This window comes from Oncorhynchus nerka, linkage group LG2 (genome assembly GCF_034236695.1).
Source record: "Oncorhynchus nerka isolate Pitt River linkage group LG2, Oner_Uvic_2.0, whole genome shotgun sequence".
NCBI classification, from domain to species: domain Eukaryota; kingdom Metazoa; phylum Chordata; class Actinopteri; order Salmoniformes; family Salmonidae; genus Oncorhynchus; species Oncorhynchus nerka.
This window is the reverse complement of record NC_088397.1, coordinates 35905539-35921766: the sequence shown is the minus strand read 5'-3', so window position 1 is coordinate 35921766 and position 16228 is coordinate 35905539. Positions and strand designations below refer to the sequence as shown.

The 16228-nt window shown below is 42.8% G+C and overlaps 1 long non-coding RNA gene across 3 annotated transcripts; it reads left to right on the top strand.

Moving 5' to 3' along the window:
• Positions 1–11395: 11395 nt before the first annotated feature.
• On the top strand, positions 11396–12832 carry LOC135572461 (uncharacterized). Of its 3 annotated transcripts, none has more exons than XR_010464317.1 (4): positions 11396–11439; positions 11508–11682; positions 11761–12438; positions 12718–12832. It is a non-coding gene; the product is annotated as an uncharacterized LOC135572461 (long non-coding RNA). The 3 variants fall into 3 exon arrangements; XR_010464319.1 differs by having other exon boundaries at positions 11402–11682; positions 11761–11796; positions 11894–12438; XR_010464316.1 differs by having other exon boundaries at positions 11402–11682.
• The last annotated feature ends 3396 nt before the right edge of the window (positions 12833–16228 follow it).

The following is a 16228-nucleotide window of genomic DNA, read 5'->3' as shown; positions in this document are numbered from 1 at the left end:
GTTCTAAAAACACATTTCCCTGCTCTACATCTATTTCCCTTTCCTTAAATAAACCTTGGAAATGATCAGTTGTCACCCTGACCATTTCCTCTGGTTTACTTACTATACTACCATTTTCTTCCCTAACTCCATGCATTACCTTCCTACTCTGCCTGGCCCTAACCGACTTAAAGAACATCGCGGAACAAGTCTCATTATGTTCTAGAAAGCCACTATGCGCACGCTCCAGGAAAGCTCGAGCCTTCTGCTCCTGCAGCTCCCTGAGCTGCGCCTTTAGGGCTGCGAATCTCTCCCAGTCAATCGACCCGCCGAGGTTGCCTGCCTCGTACTCGAGTTCAATTAACCTTTGGATACGATCCACCTCCCTCCTTTCCTCCCTTTTTTTCCTTCTACAATATCCTATTATAAAAGCCCTTATCCTCCCCTTAACTAAATCCCACCACTCTAACACCCCTCGCACATAGACCGGAGGCCGTCAAGCCTCCGAAAGAAACAAAAAAATGCGTCAACGAAAGCCTGCTCCTCCAGTATATCCCGATCTAACTTCCAGTACCCCCTACCGAAGAGGCAGACTGGCGACCCCACCTGCAGGAACACCCCGTCGTGATCCGTGAAGAAAACAGGCAACAGCCGCCCAGACAACTGACCCAAAGACCTGGATACAAAAATGTAGTCGAGCCTCCGCGCAACCCCCTGGAGTTGCGCCATGTAGGACCGACCATTGCCGGAGTAGTGTGCAGGCCACCATCAACCAGACCATGGCAAGCCATTAGCCCAGAGATGGCACCTGCACTGCTATCACCGCCTACCCCTAAATCTATATTAAAGTCTCCTCCTATCACCAAGTGCCTGTTTGTAACACACAGGGGCGCCAGACAGTCCACCATCTCCCTCCTGTCTGCCGCCACCTGTGGCCCATACACCCCAATTAACCTATATCTAGCTTCTCTAAACTTAACATCTATCCCCAAAACTCTACCCCTGCATTATTACAAAAGTGTTCTCTATTTTAACCTCTCTATGCCCACACAAAATCCCTACTCCTGTTGAGTGCACCCCTCCTATGCCCCAAAAAGATTCCCCCTTATCCCACTCCCTCTTAAATCTACACACATCCCCACCATCCCTCAGGTGAACCTCCTGTAAAAAACAAAAATCAAACCCCACACCCTCTAAATAACAAAAAACCGCCCTCCTTTTAACATTATTCCTTATCCCCTAACATTTAGACTAAAAAAAAAAGAAACAGAACTATTCATTTAATTATTAACAACAAATAAAACCCCAAAAACCAAAGAAAAAACAGGAGACTCACCCAATGCTCCCCTGGTCCATCTCCACCGGCGGGGACGTCCTCTCCACTCCTGACGCCCCCCCGTCCTCCATCCCAACCCATGACCCAGGCAGTGTGTTGGGTCCTCCCTCCCCACCCACCATCCCCCCTCCCTGTTTGCCTCGGGGCTGCATGTAGGGGACCCCATCTCCTCAAAGAGGAGTTGGGATCCTTCTAGCAAACAGCCCACCGACCCCTCACTGGAGTCATCCACTAAAATGCAAGGGGCTGAGGCAAACAGGGAGGACAAATTACCCTCCCCTCCCCCGCCACTCTCTTAGCCCCCCTCCCCCTCCACACCCCCTCCCTCTCACTACCTGCCAAACTTCCCCTCTTCTTCCCCTTCTTCTTTGGTGTAGGAGGTAGCGGGGAGACACAACGTCCCATCCCCGCTAACCCCCCACCAATTCCCTTGTCTCGTCCTCGAGGAAGCTTGGCAGGCTGTCCCCCCACTCCTTTCTCCCATCTCCCCCCCCCTCCCACCTCCACACCTCCCTCCGTCCCCCCGTCACCTCTTCCACTCCTTCTCGCACCACTGTCCCCTTCTCCCTCTTCTCTGCTCCTTCCCGTTCTTCCGCCTTCTTTTTCTTCTCTCCTTCTTTTCCTTCGGTCCATCTTCTCTCCTCTTTCTTTTCGCCTCTTCATTCTTCCCTTCTTCGTCCTTCTCCGTCCTTTCCCCTGTGCCATCCGTACAATCCGCATGCGTCCTCTCTTTCCTCCCCCATCCCCCGCTCCCCCAGCTGCAGACGCGTATGACCTGTGACGAGCCGGGCAATCACGCCACAGGTGTGCTCTTGAGCCACACCCGTGGCAAGCCTTGGGCTCGTCACATTCCTTGGCCTCGTGCTCTTCCGACCCACAAAATCGACACCTCTTGGCGCTGCACGAGGCCAGGATATGGCCGTAGGCCATACAACGCCTGCAGAACGGGGCTGACGTGCGTAGTAGAGTGTTCCCCTGTCAGCCCCCAGGGAGAACATCGCCGGAGGATGGAAGTAGCCATCCACACTCTTCGGGGACTCCCTGAGTAACGCCTGGAAACCTCTCTTTCCGTTCCAGAAACCCAGGGAGTCCCTGAGGTACCTCGCTGAGGAGACATTGTCCATATATCTCCCCAGAAAGGCCCTCACCTCTTCATCCTTCACATGCGGATTGTACATGGTTACGGTGACCACCCTGAAGTTGTTCTTCGCCAGGCTGGTCACCGCATAATGGCACAGGGGTCCCGTTTTCTCCGCTTCCTTTGCCATCTTCATTACTTCGTCATGTTTTTCTTCTTTGTGAAACGTCACATCGAAAGCCTTCTCATTCGGGTTCCCTTGAAGGCAGAGCACTTCCTTCACCTCTATCCTGAGGCATCCCATCAAAATGGTCCTTCCAAATGTCTCTCTACTCCACGGTTCCATCTCCTTTTCAGTCCAGGCAAAACGTAAGGTATTTGCCATACCAATCCCGGAACCGATCTTGTTTGCTTGTATTGATTCATTTAAAAAAATAAGCTCTCTTCAGAAAGAAGCTTCAACCTGAAATGAAAACATTTTTATCCAAAACAGTGGCGCAACTAAAGGTGTTGACTCTCCACATCTATCAAGACAACTGGAGTGCTGGGCCAGTCACTCTTAAATAGAACCTGGACCAGCTCAGGTGAAATACCTTCCCACTAACGAGATGGACAAGCCAGCACAGGTGTAACACATACTGACTAACGAGCTAGACGTGCTAAACTATATTTTTCCCCACTAGCTTCTAGAACTCTTGTCCTCTTGGAACGAGCCCAAACAAAACTCTAATGCAATACTGAAAAACATGCAGTCAAAATAAGATCCATGGCAACTCACTGGCTAAACGCAAAACACAACACTTTTTGACTGCCAATCATGAGACAATCAGAAACCAAGTTGTCCTTACCATGGACACAAGCACCAAAACGCTGTTGTTTTGACAAGTAGCAATAAACTTCTGATATCGATTAGGAGGGAAATCAGGTTGTATGTGATGTTGAAACTAACAACTAAAAAAACATGGAAATGGGAGATATCTTTTACCTCACTGATTAGAGGACAACCTGCAGAAGACAGCTACATTTGAGTGAGACATTTAAATTTAGGGGTCGCTAAACAAAGGAACGCAACACTTATTTGCCATAACTTATCAATGTCATGCTAAAATAATTTGTGCGAGAGGAGGGAGATGAGGTTGCACGTCCTGTTAAAACTAACAGCTCAAAAAACACACGGAATCTGGGAATAATGTGTACATCCCTGGTTAGAGGACAATTTGTAGAAAACAGATCTCTACATTTTAAAGTGTTGCATTTTGATTCAATTGGGTCACCAACATGGTAATTGTAACACAACTCTTTTTTTGTTAGTCACTTTTTGTTAAATCTCATAAATAGTACTCTTCCATTTCAGAGCCTGGATTTTCCCCTGAGGCTAATATCCATATCATGTTGAAATCAATTGATAAGGGGGGAAATGTTTAGGCTTCTACATTGTAATATTATTCAAATACTCCTACTACAAAGTGTTAACATTCTACATTGTGACATTAATTCATTGATATCATGAAACAACTCCTTCATGTATGTATTTTCTAATATTTGATCAGAGATCTTTTATCAGATTATCTCTGGTCACAGCTATAAGATTTCTCTCCTGTATGTGTTCTCTGGTGTATCTTCAGATGGCTATATGTAAAAAAAACTTCCCACATTTATCACAGCTACAGGATTTCTCTCCTGTGTGTGTTCTTTGGTGTGATATCAGGTTCCATAGCTGAGTAAAACTATTCCCAAATTGATCATAGCTAAAGGTTTTCTCTCCTGTGTGTGTTCTCTGGTGTGGAGTCAGATTGCTAAACTTAGAAAAAATCTTCCCACATTCATCACAGGTATAAGATGTATCCCCTGTGTGTGTTCTCTGGTGTGATATCAGGCTGGATGAGTGGCTAAAACTCTTCCCACATTGAGTACAGTTATAAGATTTCTCGCCTGTGTGTGTTCTCTGGTGTGTTATCAGGTTGCTTAGCTGAGTAAAACTCTTCCCACATTGATCACAGCTGTACGGTTTCTCTCCTGTGTATGTTATCAGGTTGCTTAGTGGAGTAAAACTCTTCCCACATAACTTTTGGATTATAATTGTAAGGCTCATTTGAATCTCCTGCTTAATATGTGTGTGTTATTGCCGCAAATCAATTGCTTTATACTTCAACACTTCAACCAGTAAAATGCTCTTTGGCTAGCTTTGCCATCAGCCTGACAACGAGGGTTTGTACACAAAGTGTTTAACAAATTGGCCCATAACTTTACCAAACAATAACATAGGCCTACTGTAGGACCCATAAACTCACATAATAACAACATAGACCTATTAATAATGTAATATTTCAGGTGAAACATGGAAACTAAAATGTCTTTGTTATGACATTTCTTTACCTGATCACCAGACAATTTTGTGAATAATCCCACTAGGCTACTCTGTAATGTGTTGTCATTCTAAATGTCCTGAATAAAGGAAAATACAGTGCCTTGCGAAAGTATTCGGCCCCCTTGAACTTTGCGACCTTTTGCCACATTTCAGGCTTCAAACATAAAGATACGGAGCTGTGAGGGGAACGGCACCTCAGTACCTCCAGGTTCTGATCAGGCCCTACACCCAAACAAGGGCACTGCGTTCATCCACCTCTGGCCTGCTCGCCTCCCTACCACTGAGGAAGTACAGTTCCCGCTCAGCCCAGTCAAAACTGTTCGCTGCTCTGGCCCCCAATGGTGGAACAAACTCCCTCACGACGCCAGGACAGCGGAGTCAATCACCACCTTCCGGAGACACCTGAAACCCCACCTCTTTAAGGAATACCTAGGATAGGATAAAGTAATCCTTCCCCCCCCCCCTTAAAAGACCTAGATGCACTATTGTAAAGTGGCTGTTCCACTGGATGTCATAAGGTGAAAGCACCAATTTGTAAGTCGCTCTGGATAAGAGCGTCTGCTAAATGACTTAAATGTAATGTAATGTAATATAAAACTGTATTTTTTTGTGAAGAATCAACAACAAGTGGGACACAATCAATGAAGTGGAACGACATTTATTGGATATTTCAAACTTTTTTAACAAATCAAAAACTGAAAAATTGGCGTGCAAAATTATTCAGCCCCTTTACTTTCAGTGCAGCAAACTCTCTCCAGAAGTTCAGTGAGGATCTCTGAATGATCCAATGTTGACCTAAATGACTAATGATGATAAATACAATCCACCTGTGTGTAATCAAGTCTCCGTATAAATGCACCTGCACTGTGATAGTCTCAGAGGTCCGTTAAAAGCGCAGAGAGCATCATGAAGAACAAGGAACACACCAGGCAGGTCCGAGATACTGTTGTGAAGAAGTTTAAAGCCGGATTTGGATACAAAAAGATTTCCCAAGCTTTAAACATCCCAGGGAGCACTGTGCAAGCGATAATATTGACATGGAAGGAGTATCAGACCACTGCAAATCTACCAAGACCTGGCCGTCCCTCTAAACTTTCAGCTCATACAAGGAGAAGACTGATCAGAGATGCAGCCAAGAGGCCCATTATCACTCTGGATGAACTGCAGAGATCTACAGCTGAGGTGGGAGATTCTGTCCATAGGACAACAATCAGTCGTATATTGCACAAATCTGGCCTTTATGGAAGAGTGGCAAGAAGAAAGCCATTTCTTAAAGATATCCATAAAAAGTGTTGTTTAAAGTTTGCCACAAGCCACCTGGGAGACACACCAAACATGTGGAAGAAGCTGCTCTGGTCAGATGAAACCAAAATTGAACTTTTTGGCAACAATGCAAAACGCTATGTTTGGCGTAAAAGCTTCACCCTGAACACACCATCCCCACTGTCAAACATGGTGGTGGCAGCATCATGGTTTGGGCCTGCTTTTCTTCAGCAGGGACAGGGAAGATGGTTAAAATTGATGGGAAGATGGATGGAGCCAAATACAGGACCATTCTGGAAGAAAACCTGATGGAGTCTGCAAAAGACCTGAGACTGGGACGGAGATTTGTCTTCCAACAAGACAATGATCCAAAACATAAAGCAAAATCTACAATGGAATGGTTCAAAAATAAACATATCCAGGTGTTAGAAAGTCCAGACCTGAATCCAATCGAGAATCTGTGGAAAGAACTGAAAACTGCTGTTCACAAATGCTCTCCATCCAACCTCACTGAGCTCGAGCTGTTTTGCAAGGAGGAATGGGAAAAAATTTCAGTCTCTCGATGTGCAAAACTGATAGAGACATACCCCAAGTGACTTACAGCTGTAATCGCAGCAAAAGGTGACGCTACAAAGTATTAACTTAAGGGGGCTGAATAATTTTGCACGCCCAATTTTTCAGTTTTTGATTTGTTAAAAAAGTTTGAAATATCCAATAAATGTCGTTCCACTTCATGATTGTGTCCCACTTGTTGTTGATTCTTCACAAAGAAATACAGTTTTATATCTTTATGTTTGAAGCCTGAAATGTGGCAAAAGGTCGCAAAGTTCAAGGGGGCCGAATACTTTCGCAAGGCACTGTAGCTCTGTGTGTTGTACAATACGCTATCCATCAAGGAACAGTTCTCTACACATTATGAGCAAAGTATCTCTGTGTCCAAACAGACAAACGAGACGCTACTGTAAATCAGGCAGACAATAACACATTATAAACATCAAATTGTTAGGGATGTTGGATCTAACGTGGAGCACGACATAACTGTCTTTACCAGAGTAATGAATGAAGAAGCACTTTGGTTGTTGTGATGTTTATCATTTGACTGGCATTCAAGAAATTATTTCCTGATAGTTGAACACGTGACTAAATAGTTTCAGTATTAAGAATGAGTAATTATTGAAGAACCGCTTTAATGACCGTATCCATTTGGGTGTTGTCAATAAAGTTAAGGTGACTCTCGGTTAGAAGCATTGGATTTAGCAAACTCTGACATGATTTAGAATTTCTGTGCCCATGAAAACTGTTTTCCCAGCATAACATAAGGAGACACCAGATGCGTCAGTTTTGTCAATTTATTCATTGTCTTTCATTTGAAACACTCTTGTCAATGTTGAGTAAGGAAGCATACCTGATTACGCATATAGAAGTAGGACTAGTCTACCTGTCCGGCGCACAAATGTAGGCCTATAAATGTGTCCATTTGGGGATGTCTGATAGTATTTCTGTTTGTCTTAAATCAGTTGAAGCTATGGGGGCGCTATTTCATTATTGGATAAAAAAACGTTCCCGTTTTAAGCGCATTATTTTGTCACGAAAAGATGCTCGACTATGCATATAATTGGCATCTTTGGAAAGAAAACACTGACGTTTTCAAAACTGCAAAGATATTATCTGTGAGTGCCACAGAACTCATGCTACAGGCGAAACCAAGATGAAACCTCAAACAGGAAATGAGCAGAATTTTTGAGGCTCTGTTTTTCTATCGTCTCCTTATATGGCTGTGAATGTGCCATGAACGAGCTTATGCTCTCTGCCGTTCGTCCAAGATGTCTGCAGCATTGTGAGGTATTTGTAGGCATATCATTGGAAGATTGGCCATAAGAGACTACATTTGCCAGGGGTCCGCCCGGTGTCCTTTGTCTAAATTGGTGCGTAATTCTCAGCTGCATGCATTTTCACATGGGATACAGAGGTGAAAGCACACTTCCACGAACGATATATCTTTGAAGAGATATGTAGAAAAACACCTTGAGGATTGATTCTAAACAACGTTTGCCATGTTTCAGTCGATATTATGGAGTTATTTTGGAAAAAGTTCTGCGTTTTTATAACTGAATTTTCGTTTTTTTTGGTAGCCAAACATGACGCAGAAAACGGACCGATTTCTCCTGCACAAATAATCTTTCAGGAAAAACTGAACATTTGCTATCTAACTGAGAGTCTCCTCATTGAAAACATCCGAAGTTCTTCAAAGGTAAATTATTTATTTGAATGTTTTTCTGGTTTTTGTGAAAATGTTGCCTGCTGATGCTAACGCTAAATGCTAATGCTAACGCTAAATGCTAGTTTTGCTATGGTTGAGAAGCATATTTTTGAAAATCTGAGATGACAGTGTTGTTAACAAAAGGCTGAGCTTGAGAGCTAGCATATTGATTTCATTTCATTTGCGATTTTCATGAATAGTTAACGTTGCGTTATGGTAATGAGCTTGAGGCTGTATTCACGATCCCGGATCCGGGATGGCTCGCCGCAAGACCGCACCACCACTAATGAGTTGTGGAGCTTCTCAAAGCAAATTTCTATTCACCTCTAACAGCATGTAAACAAAGTCTAATCAAAATCAATTGCAAATGAGAATAGTTCCTAAAAGTATTTGAAAAACATTTCCAGCTCTTGCCCTTTCGATAACCACTCGGCACAAAGGGGAAAAATGTAATGTGCTGATCCAGTGGAAATGTCATAAAATACCTGATTACTCACTGGCACGCGTAACTGAGAGCCCAGAATATGTTATACAATGTTTCAAGTTTGTTGTAGACAGGCCATGTGCAGCCAAAGTGATTTCTAGGTTATTTATTTTTATCAGGATATTTTCTAAATGGATATTTTCTAAATGCAGAATGCAATGTTTTTTTATGTAGATGGTTATTAAAGTTACTTTTAGATTTGTATAATTTCACTTAGAATGTAGATTAATCACAGACAATGATTTTGAGATACTATTATAAATTAAATGAAACTGTTCCAGTAAAATGAACATATGAAAAACATAACTGGCACCAGATTAGTAGAAATGGTCAGCCAAATTTGCACTCCAAATGTAGGTTGCCTACTGCTTGTGCAACCTATTACCAGCAATGTCAGAATGTATGAAGGCCAGCAGGTGGTGGTGGTTCAGGAAGAGTTTCTTCTCTTCTGGTTGGATTATATTGATGTAATGGCATGAAAATAAATTGGCTGGATATTATACAATGACTTATCAACAGCTCTAACAATTTGACCCCCACAGGAAATCTACACGGGTAATTCTAGAATATACTATACATCCTAGACACCTGGTTAAACTATCATTATGACATCATGGATGAATTCTAGAATATACTATATAGCCTAGAAACCTGGTTAAACTATCATTATAACCTCATGCATGGCCAGTCCTTGTATTCATAGTGTAGTGAATTCAGGGGGAGGCCCGAGCTGGACTTATAAATGTTACACCAAGATTTCTGAACTTCTTGACGAGGTCCCTAGGTTTTGGGTTAAGGTTGATACAATAGCTTTCTCTATGAATTTGAGAGTGGTTACATTTCTCCAGCCCCCATCCCTCAGCTGTTTACCAAAACATGTCTCTGGGCAGCCATTTTTCTTTAAATCCTAGGTTGCCCCTTTAAAAAATCCACACAACAATCAATCAACTAATCTGCAGTCAAACAATAACAAAGCTGTCATTCCACCATTGTTTTGGTAATAAGATGATAGATGGGTCTGGAGAAATGTAACTGCTCTCAAATGCATAGACAGACATATGGATGCAAGGACCGACCTTTTATGATATCAGCATTATAGTTTTAACCATGTTGAGGCTATACAGTGTTGGTTTGCATAGTTTTACCCTGTTTTTAGGATATATGATACAGTGTTTGTTTTTGTCAACATTGCTATTGGACCAGGGGCCTGTTGCACAAAAGTAGAATTAAGACATCCGGGATAAATGACTCAGCTGAGCTCAATGAAGCCAAAACATGTGCGTCCAGGCTTAATTGGTTGCACAAAGACCAAGCCAGGATGAGCAGACACGGATTCATTAAGCCAGGTGAAACCAATCCTGGATAGGTGCGCGCTCACGGCTCACTCAAATAGACCCCGCCACAGATCACAGATTAACTGATTTACCATGGCAACTAGAGCCGCGTACTTTTCCCCGTCGGAAGCACAAATCCTCATGGAGGCATACGAGGAGGTAAAAGATATCATTAAGAAGAAAGGCAACACCGCCACAGTGATAAAGCAAAGAGAAAAAGCGTGGCAAAGTATTGCAGACCGCCTGAATGCGTAAGTAGTGCACAATTACACACTCACCGCTCCGCTGAAACATCACAATTACAATTCAAATATTTAATTCACATCTCCAAAAATGCAGTTGTACTGTAATTATGAAACGGTTAAATTTTTAATTGAAATGCACTGCAGATATGAGTGCAATTGTGTAAAGTAACTCCATCACACTGTATAAAGCTATGATACATTTTTTGATATTTTTACTGAAAACAAGACAAAAATACCAAGTAATTTTTTGCAGTGTGACTCCATTAAATGTGTGTGTGTGTGTGTGTGTGTGTGTGTGTGTGTGTGTAGATTAAACATGAACGGGCCAAAACGGACATGGCAGCAGGTCAAAATCAAATACAAGAACATTCTGCAGAATGGTATGGTCCCTGACTAATATTTAACAAAGCACAAGCATATATTGTACCCAGAAGGTGCCTGCTCACACATTGTCTGTACTGTTTTAGCAGTGAAAAAGAATACCCACAGACAAGGCACGGGTGGTGGGTCACCAAAGGCTGACCTTACCCCAGCAGAGGACATGGCCTTGGAGCTAAATAAAGGCAGGCCCGTCTTAGAGGGGATCCCTGGGGGGAAAGAGACGAGCATAGGTTCCTCCCAAGATGCCACCCGCTTCATTCAAGGTATGTCCTTCCATCTCTACATGGGATACAACCACATTCATATTGAATCAATTTGGACTGTCTGACTTTGGTTTACCTATTGCCTTGCAGTGCCTGGCAGCACTGTGTTCCTGTTAGAGCCACCAGCACAAGCACCAGACGATGCTGATCCAGTGAGTACTCCATCAAAGGCATACTGTAGGCCTGGCATGTCTTGTCTACTAGCTTCAATATGAATCCGATTAAATGTGATAGGGTGAAGGCCCCAGTGCAGCAGCAACAGCACATGATGGAGACGATGATGAGGAGGAGACCATCTCTCTGATTCCAGAAGGCATGAGGTATCATGTTAAGACTGTGAAAGTACTATTTACTCTACAATTGTGAGGAGTCCTCATCAAAATCAAAAATCTAATTTCTTTTACAGGACCCAGATGCTATACAGTGGGAAAACCAGCCTGGCAACATAGTGCGTATTAATAAAAGGACACCACATCCTGCCAAATTCCAGCTGCGCTAATTGTATTGTGTTCACAGAGCTCACAAGCTATCAGAAAGTTGTATGGCAACCACCTCCGGCGCCAAATAGAACTGGCAGACATAGACATTCAGTACAAGAAGAAAAAAGATGGAAAATCTTGCACTGGAGTCCGAAATAAAAAAGAGGACAATTAGGAAACTGGACCTTGAAATAAAAAAACTTGAGAGGGAGGTGAGATATGCCTTCAATGTACACTGTATGCTAACTGTAACACAAATGTATTAATCATTATTTTTCTTTCCTCCCCAGCTCCAAGAAGATGACACAGCTCAAAATAAAAATTAGGTATATTCTCGTAAAGTCAAGTGAGCCATGACATATGAGCTCTTATTGTGAGCACACAGGACGGTGGCATCTTTCTAAGGTTTTTTTATTTTCCCAGCAATCAGTACAACCAAGTCATCGTTATAAGGCATCGCCCTCTTTTGCCCACCCCCCCAGCACCAGGTGTGGCCACTAGCCTATATGAAGGCCCAAAATTGTGTGTTCCTTTCTGCTCTGACAATGGCATGCCCATTCGTGCGAGATGTGGTGGATGAAGAAGCACTTGTGCTGAGGAGAGCCTTCAGGCGAGAAAGGGTCTTCAGGGACCGGTTGGACCCACTGGCCTTCCCTGATGACCATCTACAGGTTTTCTGCAGATGGCATCAGGTATCTATGCAGACTACTGGGTCCCAGGATTAAGCACCGCACTGCACGGAGCCATGCACTGAGTGTGGAGCAAATGGTTTGTGTGGCCTTGCGCTTTTTTGCTAGTGGAGCCTTCCTGTACTCAGTGGGGGGATGCAGAACAGCTGAACAAGGCCACAATTTGCCGCACAATAAGGAGTGTGTGTCTGGCTATCAAAGCATTAGCAGATGTCTTCATCTCCTTCCCTGGCCACAGAAGACTCTGTGACATCAAAGAGGAGTTCTATAGGATTGCAGGTAAGAGGATCTACAAATTACAGGACAACTGTTAACACATAGTAGGATACTCATTACTTTGTGTGACAGGTTTCCCCAATGTCATTGGTGCAGTGGACTGCACACACATAAGGATAAAAGCCCCCTCAGGTGCCCATGAGGCCGATTTTGTGAATAGGAAATCCTTTCACAGCATTAATGTTCAGGTGAACATAACTTTTTGATATTGTCCATTGACGAACACTGCATTGCCAGTGATGTGCATTGATTGGTGTAATATTCCTCATCTTATGATTTCAGATGGTCTGCAATGCTGACTGTGTGATCAGCAATGTTGTGGCAAAATGGCCTGGCTCAGTCCATGACTCCAGAATCTTTCGGGCCTCTGAAATCTATCAGTGCCTATCACAAGGTAAGCCACACAACCCCTATTTATAACCATCATGGCTGTGTCAAGAATATCACTGTGTTTATGAGGTAGTAATGATGAGATTTTGTGTTGACAGGTGAATTCTCTGGTGTGTTGCTGGGAGACAGGGGTATGGCTGCCAGCCTTTTCTCCTGACACCTTTCACAGACCCCCAGGAAGCACAGCAGGCCTACAACCATGCCCATGCCAGGACCAGGGCCAGAGTTGAAATGACCTTTGGCCTCCTGAAGGCACGCTTTCACTGCCTTCACAAATTAAGGGTCAGCCCTGTTAGGGCATGTGATATTACTGTGGCTTGTGCTGTCCTCCACAATGTGGCCTGCCTGAGGAAGGAGAGGGCCCCAGAGTGCCACCAGCCATGGACTGGGACAATCCGGCAATCTTCCTGATGACGACAGTGGTCGGCTGCTGAGGGACCAATATGTGTTGAATTATTTTAGTTAGTATGTGTGCTTTCAATTTTGGTTAAATATGTCCTGCGGTGGCAGAGGAATTTGGGTTTTTTGGGTTCGTTTTTGACGAATTTGGCCTCTTATGATGTTTGTGCGGTATACTGTGTGTAATACAAGGCTGCAGGGAGGCTACTGCATCCATTCATTTGTCTGTTCAGTTGATGTGTATGGATTTGTCCTGCATTTATTTTAGTGTGCAGACATGCAGGGTGTGTTATATACAGACCTTTGAATGTGTATGTATCATTTTGTATAATATGCTTGGATTCTGTGCTTTCCATCTTGTAGAGTCACTGTGACTTCAGTTTCGAAAGGAGCTGATGGTTTACCTGCTTTGTTTTGTCCTTATTCAATAAAGGAACATAATGTTACACATTGTGTTTTTATATTCATATGGAATGTGTATTTGTTTATATGACAGAGTACTAGGGCCACACTGAAGAAAAAGGATAAAGTCATGAGGCTGGTTCTTTCTGCAGAAAAGCTACATATTGTTTTTACAGTTTTGATACTTATGACAATGTGATACTTAATATTCTGGCACATCAGCATGTCTTTGTTTATGAAACCATACTGAAGTACAATTTCACGAAATGCCCCACATCTGTCATTTTAACAACTGTCCTCCTTTAAAACAACTGGTTACAATATTATGACTTGTGTTTTTTTCCCCTCTGTGGCCCTAATATTCTATCATTTTATATATAGCCTTATAGTCTATGGGAAACTGTAAATTATCTAATGATAGCAACATCATCTAAAAATCATTTTTTATCCAAAATCATTGAAATTAATGATCACAAACGTTTAAATAATAACAGTGGGTCTAGTTATATGTGATAACAATGTATAGTGAGCAGTGAAATAACTATTGGTTTCCATTTGTGGTGACTGCTGACTGACATTAGGGATGAGATTAAATAGATCCTGGAATTTAGCCTGGTCTGGAGCAGTCTAGCTCCACAGAATAAATCTCCATGGTAATTTATACCATAACATATCCTCCTGCCCCCTATCCATCTTTAGTGCAACCGGATTACGGATCAATTGAGCCAGGATCACCAAGATATCCTGGCTTAATCCCTTATCCTAGTTTTGTGCAACAGGCCCCAGGTCTCTCTTGTAAAAGAGATGTTATCTCAATGAGACAAAAACTGTATAACTAAAGGTCAAATAAAAAATAAAATAAAAACATGTTGAGGCTAAACAGTGCTGATTTACATTGTTTCTAAACATTGGAGTAAAAAAAGCTTATTTGGGGTTCTGATAGGGTACAACAGTTGAACTAAGCGGCATGTGTTATATTCTTCAAGAATCAATGGCTATAAATAAATAATTTAAGAGTCAAAATATAGATGTAGCAATTGCAGATTTCCCCTTGAACACCAAACATCAGTTTAACAACTGCATAGTTTGTGCCTCTGTATTTAAGACAGTACTTACTAGTGTTAATCAGCGAACGGTTTCTCAAAACCATCTTATGGCTAAGTTCATCATTAGAACAATTGGACGCCTTAAGATGAGTTTGGGAAACCTGGCCAAGATATCCAGTTTCCTCCTTTTCTTCCTCCTCGTTTTTCGATGTGATAGTCATCTCCCCCTCCTCCTCTTTCACTTCAAAAACTGCATCCTCCTCTTTCTCTTCCTCTTTTTTAACTGTAACATCCTCCCCCTCTTTCACTCTGAACGTGTCTTCCTCCTCTTTCACCGAAACGTTTTTCTCTTCTTCTTCTTTCTCTGTAACAGCCTCACACTCTACATCTTTTTTTTACTGTGACATCCTCCTCTCCCTCCTCCTTCACGACAATGTTCAGCCCCAGAGCTTCTATCTCCTTCCAGCAGACGTCATCTTCTTTAACAGGAGGGGAGAAGTTTAGTGAATTGGTGGTCGGGGATAACAGCTAGCATTGGCGTGGTGCTAGGCTAATTTATCAAGCCAACTCAGTTAGCTGACTAACAACAACTTAAATATGAAATGAAAAGTAGATACGATTGTGTTGTTTACAATACAGTGGCTGTACACCGACACAGTCCAAAAAACGCCAATGTTTCTGCTGTTGTACCTAGCAAGGTACGGAGGTGTCTGACTAGCTGTTGTTGTTGAAGAAGCGTTCCGTCCACTAGAATATACGTCACAGTGACCTGAAAGACGCACATCGCCATCTGCTGACTGGAGTTGGTATCACAGTTGAGAAAATACTTTCAGACAAAAAGCTAAAAAGCGACTGCCCCTAAAAACCAACGACTCCCGTTGAAAACGTGCTATGTGGCATCAGAAACATTTATTATCGTGTAAAAATGAAGCTTGCCATATGTATGACCGGCCCTGGTAACTTCACCACAACTTCTCTTCTCCCCGGAACACAGTAACTTTTTTTTCTGAACTTTTTGGGAAATTTAAGGGAAAATAAAAAATACAGCCCTAGCAGAGCCCCAAGTCCCATGGAGACGTCCTCGAGGGCGTGGATGTTCTCCCCATTAAAGGCCAGCGGTATTTCACTCTCATGGTGAAATGGATTTCCACCGATGTGCAGTAAAGGGGCGAAGAGCGGTGAAATCTGTGTCAACAAAAGCAAGAAAAGATTAATACACATACAATTAACAAAGAACACAACAAATGTTCAGCTGTGGTTTTATATAAGCATGCACATCTATGTTTATGAAGAAACAGATGATTGGTGCATTGGCATACCTTGTCACGGATATAAAGGCCACTCGGGTCCTCATTGTAGAGGTTGGGCAAGAGCAGAATCGCTGCTGTGGTCTCCAGTCCTAGTAAAGTAAAGCAATGATCTTACTACACTTGCTAATTGTATTACAAAATACATTAGAGAAAGGGAAGGAATAAGAGCAAATACCTCTTCTGTATTGTCCTTCAGGGACTGTCAAAATAGCAGGATGATGTCCTCACCCCTGCCTCACCTCTCTA